Here is an 8,304-nt window from a genome sequence, read left to right as displayed (position 1 = left end):
CCTTCCTCAAGACCAAGCAATACCGCTTTTGGGTATATATCCAAAGGATACTCTATAGTACCACAAGGACATGTGCTCAACTATGTTCATAGCAACATTTTTTGTCATAGTTAGAACCTGAAAACAACCTAAATGCCCCTCGACCAAAGAATGGATAAGGAAAATGTGGTACATTACACAATGGGGTACTAAACAGAAGAAAAAATAATGACATCTTGAAATTTGCAGGCAAATGAATGGATCTAGAAAACATCATATTGAGTGAGGTAACCCAGACCCAGAAAGAGAACTATCATATGTACTCACTTATAAGTTGCTTTTAGACAAAAAAACAAAGAAAACCAACCTACAATTCACAATCACAGAAAACCTAGACAATAATGAGGGTCCTAAGAGAGACATACATGTGATGTAGAAAAATACAAGATCTCCTGAGGAAACTGGGAGCATGGTGACCAGGGGAGAGAGTTGAAGAGAAGGGGAAAGGAAAGAAGAGGAGCAGAGAAATATGTACAGCTCAATAAAATCAATAAAAAAGAGTGGTATTTCTTGGTTTTGAAGTATATTGATTCCTATCTTCCTGAGGAATTTCCATCTTGATTTCCATAGTGACTGTACAAATTAACACTCCTACGAGCAATGGAGGCATGTTCCACTTGGCTCAACATTCTTGCTAACATGAACTGTCACTTGTGTTATTGGTGTTAGCTATCATAACATTTGCAAGCTAAACCTAGAGTTAGAAAAAGTCATTATGAGTGAGGTAACCCAGAACCAGAAAGAAAACATTATGTATTCACTCATATATTAGTTATTAAGTAAATGATAACCAAGCAACAATCCATAGAACCAGAGTAAAGATAAGGGGTTTAAAGGAGTTTCAGGTTTATTCCTGGGAGGGGAAAATAGGATCGATTTATGGGTAGATAAGAGGTCACTAGGGATGGTAGCAGAGTATAAGGTGTGGTTGAGTGTATACAGTGGTGGGAAAAAGTGTTGGGGAAACAGCTGGAACTGGAAGGCAGTTGAAGGGCAATGTGGAACTCTAGTGCAGTGGAACTTCTAGGAGTCTATTGAGATGATGCTAATGGGGACTCCAAGTAATGGGGGACACATAGTCTCAACAGGCCATCTCTTGTCACCATGCAAGGCTTCTAGTGGCAAGACTGGGTTGCTTTCAATTGAGTTGTTGACCAAAGGGGTTCCATGGAAACTCCCAGATAACCCAGGCTGTTGCTAAGATGAAGGGTTGCTTTCCCCAAACCGAGAGCAGGGTTCCATTGCTGAGAATACCCACACAGCTCACTGAACACAGAGAAATGGAGCTGATGCCTACATTCAGTCCTCACTCCTATACTCTAATGTCTTTTGTGCAGGATGATATCTTGCAGGCTACTGAAAAAGAAACATGGACACCAACCCATACACAAAATCTTGAGCTGCAATCTGTCCTGCCTGCTACTATGCTAGAACAATGGTGGCACAGAACTCGTGGGAGTAGCCAACAAACGTCTGGTTTGAGTTAAAGCTGCATTATGTGGAGAGAGAGAGAGTATAAATGGGAGTCTCCATTAAATCTCTCCTCTCAGAGCTCAAGGAATCCCCCAGAAGAGGAGGCTAAAGACTGTAAGAGCCAGAGGGGATAGAGGACACCAGAAGAACAGGCCCTCTGAATAAACTAAAAAAAGTTCATACAAGTTCACAGAGAATGAAGCAGAAGCATAGGGTCTGCAAGGGTCTTATTATTTAGCTTAGTATTTTTATGGGACTCTTATCTGTGAGAATGAGTGTGTCTCTAACCCTTGTGGCTACTCTTAGGCCCCTTTTTTTTTCCTGCTGAGTTATCATGTCCAACTTTGATATGATAGCTTTTGTTTCATCTTATTAAGTTTTATTTTGTCATATTTGGTTGTTATCTGTTAGAAACTTGTTCTTTTCTAACAAGAGATGAAAGGGAGTGAATCCAGCAAAAAGAAAAAAAAAAAAAAAAAAGAAAGGGAGTGAATCCAGAAGGTGTGTGTTGTGAAGAAATGAGAGGAGTAGAAGAAAATGAAACTATAATCAGGATATATTGTATGAGAAAATAATCTATCTTCCTTTTCTTCTTTTTTTGTACTTCATAACACTTTATTAAGAAGAAACCTATATTAGTACTTTTATGTAAACAATGATGACAAAGCATCATGGGAAACCTGTCATGGATCATATGTAGACAGTAACTTAATCATTCTTTATACAATCAACATGCAATATTTAAGCAAAGTTCAATCTTTATTAAGCAAACATTTTTCTATGAGTTGCCTTCTCTTTAATCTTTCTGTGCTCTTATATTTTTTTAGTTTTATGCAATTCTGCCTGGATAGCTTTATATCCTGGGGCTATCTCCTGTGATTTTTCTAAGATCAGCCAATGATTGATCAAATTCTTTTAGTCTTTGCCATACTTGTATTTTGCAGTATAGTGCTTTGGTGTTTGATGAACCCCTTTCAAGAACCCCCAAACAACTGTCCATTGTTCTCTGCCAATTTGACATTTCAATTTGCAAACACCAACACTCATTACACAGCTTACGGCTATAGGCTGCAGTCTGGATGTATCTGCTTTCTCAATAATAGCCTTTAGACTATCCATGTACATTAAAATCTTTTTAATAGTCATCTCCCAATTCTGAGATTTGAAAAAGATATTTCCAATATTTTTAAGTCTTATGCTATTAATAAAATTTTATCTACAACTTTTAAATCTGCATCTGCATCCTTGAGGAAATCTGAATGACTGTCACCAGAGCCAACTTCGGGAAATATTCCCCAGTCCTCCCCTTTCAATTCCCCACATTCAACAAAGACAGTTTGGCAGGTTTTTCAGCACTCACTTCTACATTTTCAAGCATCCTTGCCACACCTAGTGCTTTAATTACTCGTCTCAATAACACATGTTTCCCGTCCAACTACAGAGTTGGAATGGTTGTGAAAAAGAACTGAGAATCATTTGTATTAGAGCCTACATTTGCCACGCTCAGCAAACCCTCAGATCAGGCTTACAATGAAAACTTTCATCTTCACATTTTTCATTACAAATACCTTCTCCTCCTATGCTTTTCTTATTTGAGAAGTCTCCACCATAGAGCATAAATTTCGTAATAATTTGTGATCCTAGAGAAGTTAAATAAGAAAGTGAACCCAAAGAAAAATATATAGTCATCCGTCTGGATAGGGGAAGTAGACAAGATTGCCGGGCAAAAACTGGGAACTTGAGGGTAAGGTGGCATAGGGCTAAGGGGAAATGGGGTGAGAAACGTAAGAGGGGAGGATGGGGGGAGCTTGGGGGAATGGGATGGTTGGGATATAGGAAGGGTGGATAGGGGAGCAGCGAAATATATATCCTAATTAAGGGAGCCATCTTAGGGTTGGCAAGAGACTTGACTCTAGAGGGGCTCGCAGGTGTCCAGGGAGATGTCCCCATCTGGTACCTTGGGCAACTGAGGAGAGGGAACCTGAAATGACCCTATCCTATACTGATGAATATCTTGCATATCACCTTAGAACCTTCACCTGGCGATGGATCGAGATAGAGACAGAGACCCAATTTGGAGCAACGGACTGAGCTCTTAAGGTCCAAATGAGGAGCAGAAGGAGGGAGAACATGAGCAAGGAAGTCAGGACCACGAGGGGTGCACCCACCCACTGTGACAGTGGAGCTGATCTATTAGGAGCCCACCAAGGCCAGCTGGACTGGGACTGAATAAGCATGGGTTGAAACCGGACTCTCTGAACATGGCGGACAATGAAGGCTGATGAGAAGCCAAGGACAATGGCACTAGGTTTCGATCCTAATACATGAACTGGCTTTGTGGGAGCTTAGCCTGTTTGGATGCTCACCTTCCTGGACCTAGATAGAAGTGGGAGGACCTTGGTCTTCCGGCAGGGCAGGGAATCTGGACTGCTCTTCAGTATCGAGAGGGAGGGGGAATGGAGTGGGGGGAGGAGAAGAGGAGTGGGGATAGGGGGAGGGGTGTGGGAAGAGGGGGCAATATGTGGGAGGAGGGGGGGGGAAATGGGAAATGGGGAGGAGGCGGAAATTTTAATTAAAAAAGAATAAAATAAAATAAAAAAAGAATAAAAAATAATAATAATTCAGTGGAAATGGCACCCTTTGAAATGGGGAGGCTTCTCAGTGGCAGATCTAGTGCTCCTATCTTCTTTACACAATGAATTAAAATTTTTGCAGTTCTATGTAACATGAGGGCCGGCTTGTTGGGGTTTATGTCCTGACCAGTTCCCACAGCCAGTAAGCCCCCAAAGAAAATCACCAGGAGAGTCTACATTAGGTTATAAACTGATTGGTCCATTAGCTCAGGCTTCTTATTTACTCTTATAACTAATATTATTCTTATCTATATTAGCCACATGGCTCATAACTTTCTCAGCGGGGTAGGTCACATCTTGCTTCTTCCATGGACTGGGCAGGACTCGGGAGGAATGGGCTTCTTCCTTCCCAGCATTCTCCTTTTCTCATTGCCCCACCTTTACTTCCTGCCTGGTTGTCCCACCTATACTTCCTGCCTGTTCATCAGCATTTATTTAAAACATGATTGACAGAATATAGACAATTCTCCCACACCAGTTATAGAACAATATATGCAAACAAATCCACAATGATTCTGTGAACTCACCCCTACCTGGTGCCCTTGTAAAAGAAGACCTGTAGGTTCTTGGGATTGGAAGGCTTGGCTGGTGGAGACAGGTATGATATCTTGGATACACATACAGGCAAACAGGAAGAGGGAACCTTGAAAGCAAGTTGGGGCAACAAAAATCTATTTCCAATAAAAGAAAAATGTCAGAGGGTATGGAGGACACCAAACACCAAAGAAGTAAGGTCTTCTAAACACAGCACAACATAGACTCACAGACACTATAACTGCCTACATAAACCTGTACAGGTCTGAGCCAGATACAATCTCAGTGCTGAAGAAGGACGTGTATATAGCCCCCCATCCCTAACTCCCCAAACTGTCTTAATTGGTAACTGATAATAAATAAAAAATTAGTTTTCTCATTGGGTTTAGAAATCATTCTTATGTGTAGGTCCCATGTGGTATAAAATAATTATTCTGTGCACTGTATGTATGTCACTGTGAGTGGTTTAACAAATAAGATGATGGAATACTAGCTGAATAGGATGGAGTTAGGCAGGTAAGCCAAACTGAGAATGATGAGATGAGGAAGGGCAGAGACAGAGGAGTCACCAGCCAGACAGGGAATGAGTCAGATACACAAAATGGAATGAGGTAAAAATTCATGAGGGTTGGGGCAGCATATTGATTAATAGAAATGGTTTAAGTTGTAAGAAGTAGTAACTACTGATCTATTGGATGAGAATTTATAATTAACACAAGCCTCAGTGTATTTATTTGAGAATGGCTGCAGGGTGATGGAAATGAGTGTGGAGGTCTAACAGAGGATGAAAATAGATCTATCCTACTCTTGGGCACATACCCAATACATCTTATTGCAAAACTACTTACCCATCTATGTTCATTGCTGATCTTCTCATAATAGCCAAAAAATGAATAGTTTAGATGTCTATATAATGAATATGGGACATTTATACAATGGAATACTCTTCAGCTTTAAGAAGAATAGCAGTTATGAATTTTGTAGTTAAATGGATGTTAAAAACAACCATACTAAGGAAACTTAGACACAGAAAGACAAACATTGCTTCTCTTTTATATGGATATCATCTTTCATGCTTTTGACATGTGTATTTCAATATCATCTTTCATGCTTTTGACATGTGTATTTCATTTACAATACCCACACATGTTTGGTAGCTAGTAATGGACTGGGGATCTTCAGGATAAGGGGAAACATAATGCAATCATAAAAAAGGATAAATGTGAAATCATAACAGGATGATTAAATGGAGAAAATCAGGGTAAATGAGGGAATATGGGGTGAGATAACTTACACTAAAGGCCTTTTGAAAAGACATATGGAGATTAACATAGAAGCTTCCTAAAATGAGTTTATATAAAATTATCACATAATTGGGAAACAATACCCCAAATCCTACCAAGTAAATCCCAAGTACCAGGAATGGATTACTTATTATTAGCTTTCCAAATGGATCGCATAAACCCCAAATAATTACAGACTATTGCCAGTATTATTGGTTACCATATATAACATGATGTTACGACTCTATTGCTAAAGACACTACATACTTATTTCATAGAACGTGGAGCACTTTCGCTGGTATTCAAACAGATACTATACTCATATTGGCTGAGGTCCATAGTGCTGGAAGTTGCTACTGGAGGAGACACATATTACTATCATCATATATCAGTAAATCAATCAACCCTAATCCAAGAAGCTTTTTCTCTCGGTAGCTGGTAACTAACACAGAAAACCACAACTGGCTGGTGAATAGAGAGTAAGAGACTTCTTGATGCTCAGCCCTAGATGGGATCTACAATTTGCAACAATTTTAAACATTTACAATTTGTTTTAAATTGTTTAAAATTCATATTTATGTCAAAAATGTAAAATTTATGAAAAAATAATTGTGCAAATTTGCTTTATGAATAATTAGAAATTAATCTGAAGACCACCAGGCCACTGGTTTGTACTTTGTATTTTAAAATATTTTAAAGATTCATTTTATTTCATTATGTGTGTGTGTGTGTGTATATTTCTGTGTGTATCTGCATAGAAGTATGTACCTATTTGTGTGCAGGTGCCCATGGAAACTAGAAGAGAGTGTTGGATCCCTTAGAGCAGAAAATAATTATACTCACAAGTTTTCTGATATGGGTGCTGAAATCTGACCTTTTGTCAGATTGATCAGCAAGCGCTTTTAAAATGCTGAGTCATCAGTCCAGTCACTGCATTTTGTATATCTTTAAACTCTACCATTGGATTACTTTATCTACCCATGTTTCATTGGATTCATTTTTTTCCAGTTGAGTATTTTTGAGAACTTCATACATAAGTACTGTATTTATATCATTCTCACCAATATCTCTATCATATACACTCTCCTAGGCCTCCCCTTAATTTCTCTAAATACACAACATCTTTTTAAATTGTTGTTATACACACACACACACACACACGTATCAGCTTGAGATTGTATAACCTATAGGGGAACTCATCCATGGACAATACTAATTATTCCTCTCACAGGTCAATAGAATACAGAAAGAATTTTTTAGAAAAGATCATTATTAATGAACCAAAACCAGGGTGTAGGAAATATTCAAAGCATGCTCAAATTCCATGGTTTTAGATAATGTGAACTTAATTTCAACCTTTCTGGGATTTGTGATTTGGTTTATTTGGAAAGTCTAAAGTAAAAATCTGGAATATTTTCTGACTAGTCTCTGACATAGGCTGGATCACAATAAGACTCAGGAATTCTTTTGCTCCTTTCTGGTCATGACTCTTTTCTCTCTGAAAAGGGTAGCATTTTCATGACACTCCCATCCTTCAATGCCACATTCTATTTCAAAACTAGAATAAATCTATGAAGAGTTCATTTCTTGCAGTGAGAATTATGTGTCACAGTCTATGCTAGGTATTGAGATACATGCTTGAAAACTGTAAGAAAGCAGGCATTTATAATAAATATGAAGTAGTCCTGCTTGCCATACATGAAGAGACTTCTGTGGACATCCGGGAAAGATGTTCTCCCTTGACTATAGGAAGAATCCTATGAAGGAAGAGGCCTTAGAATCCTTTCCTTATACCATTTCTTTGGATTGTACTTAAGTCGGATATTTGATGGCAGCAGTTTGCAGTGATAAGTGGAAGCTGGATGATGAAATTCATCATGCTGACTGTAGTGAAGCAGAAAAATGGAAAGTGAAACAAAGTCTTCAAATAGAAAAATTATTTCCCTAATGAGTGAATGCCAACAAATAAACATGGGCCTTATTCACAGACATGGTACATACACAATAAAAAGGAAATTTAACAGGGTAAGAAGTCTACGGAACACAGGAAAAAGGTTATTTGAATTTGAGTCTTGGTGAGAATTCCCAAGATGCTCACATGATAACAATACTGCAAAGTTCTGGCATCTCACAGACAACAATTTGTGGTTTTATATTTTGTACAACTGTTAGATAGATTTTCTGGTATTTATATCTCAAAGAATCTTGACTAGAGATATGTAACCTGGATGATCTTTTTAAGGCATTTCTTTATGCCTTCTTAGAAAAGAATAGATACTTCCACTGGATCTACAATGACTGAAGACCTACTTACTGGTAGACCAGACAAGAGACTGTCAAGT

The 8,304-nt window shown here is 38.5% G+C and overlaps 1 pseudogene; it reads right to left on the bottom strand.

The window, feature by feature from the left end:
• Positions 1-2,274: 2,274 nt before the first annotated feature.
• LOC130873541 (peptidyl-prolyl cis-trans isomerase D-like) lies at positions 2,275-5,541 on the bottom strand (annotated as a pseudogene).
• Between the last annotated feature and the right edge of the window lie 2,763 nt (positions 5,542-8,304).

Source organism: Chionomys nivalis, chromosome 4, assembly GCF_950005125.1.
Source record: "Chionomys nivalis chromosome 4, mChiNiv1.1, whole genome shotgun sequence".
NCBI lineage: Eukaryota > Metazoa > Chordata > Mammalia > Rodentia > Cricetidae > Chionomys > Chionomys nivalis.
Note: the sequence above shows the minus strand (reverse complement) of the source record. Positions and strands in the feature narration are given on the sequence as shown.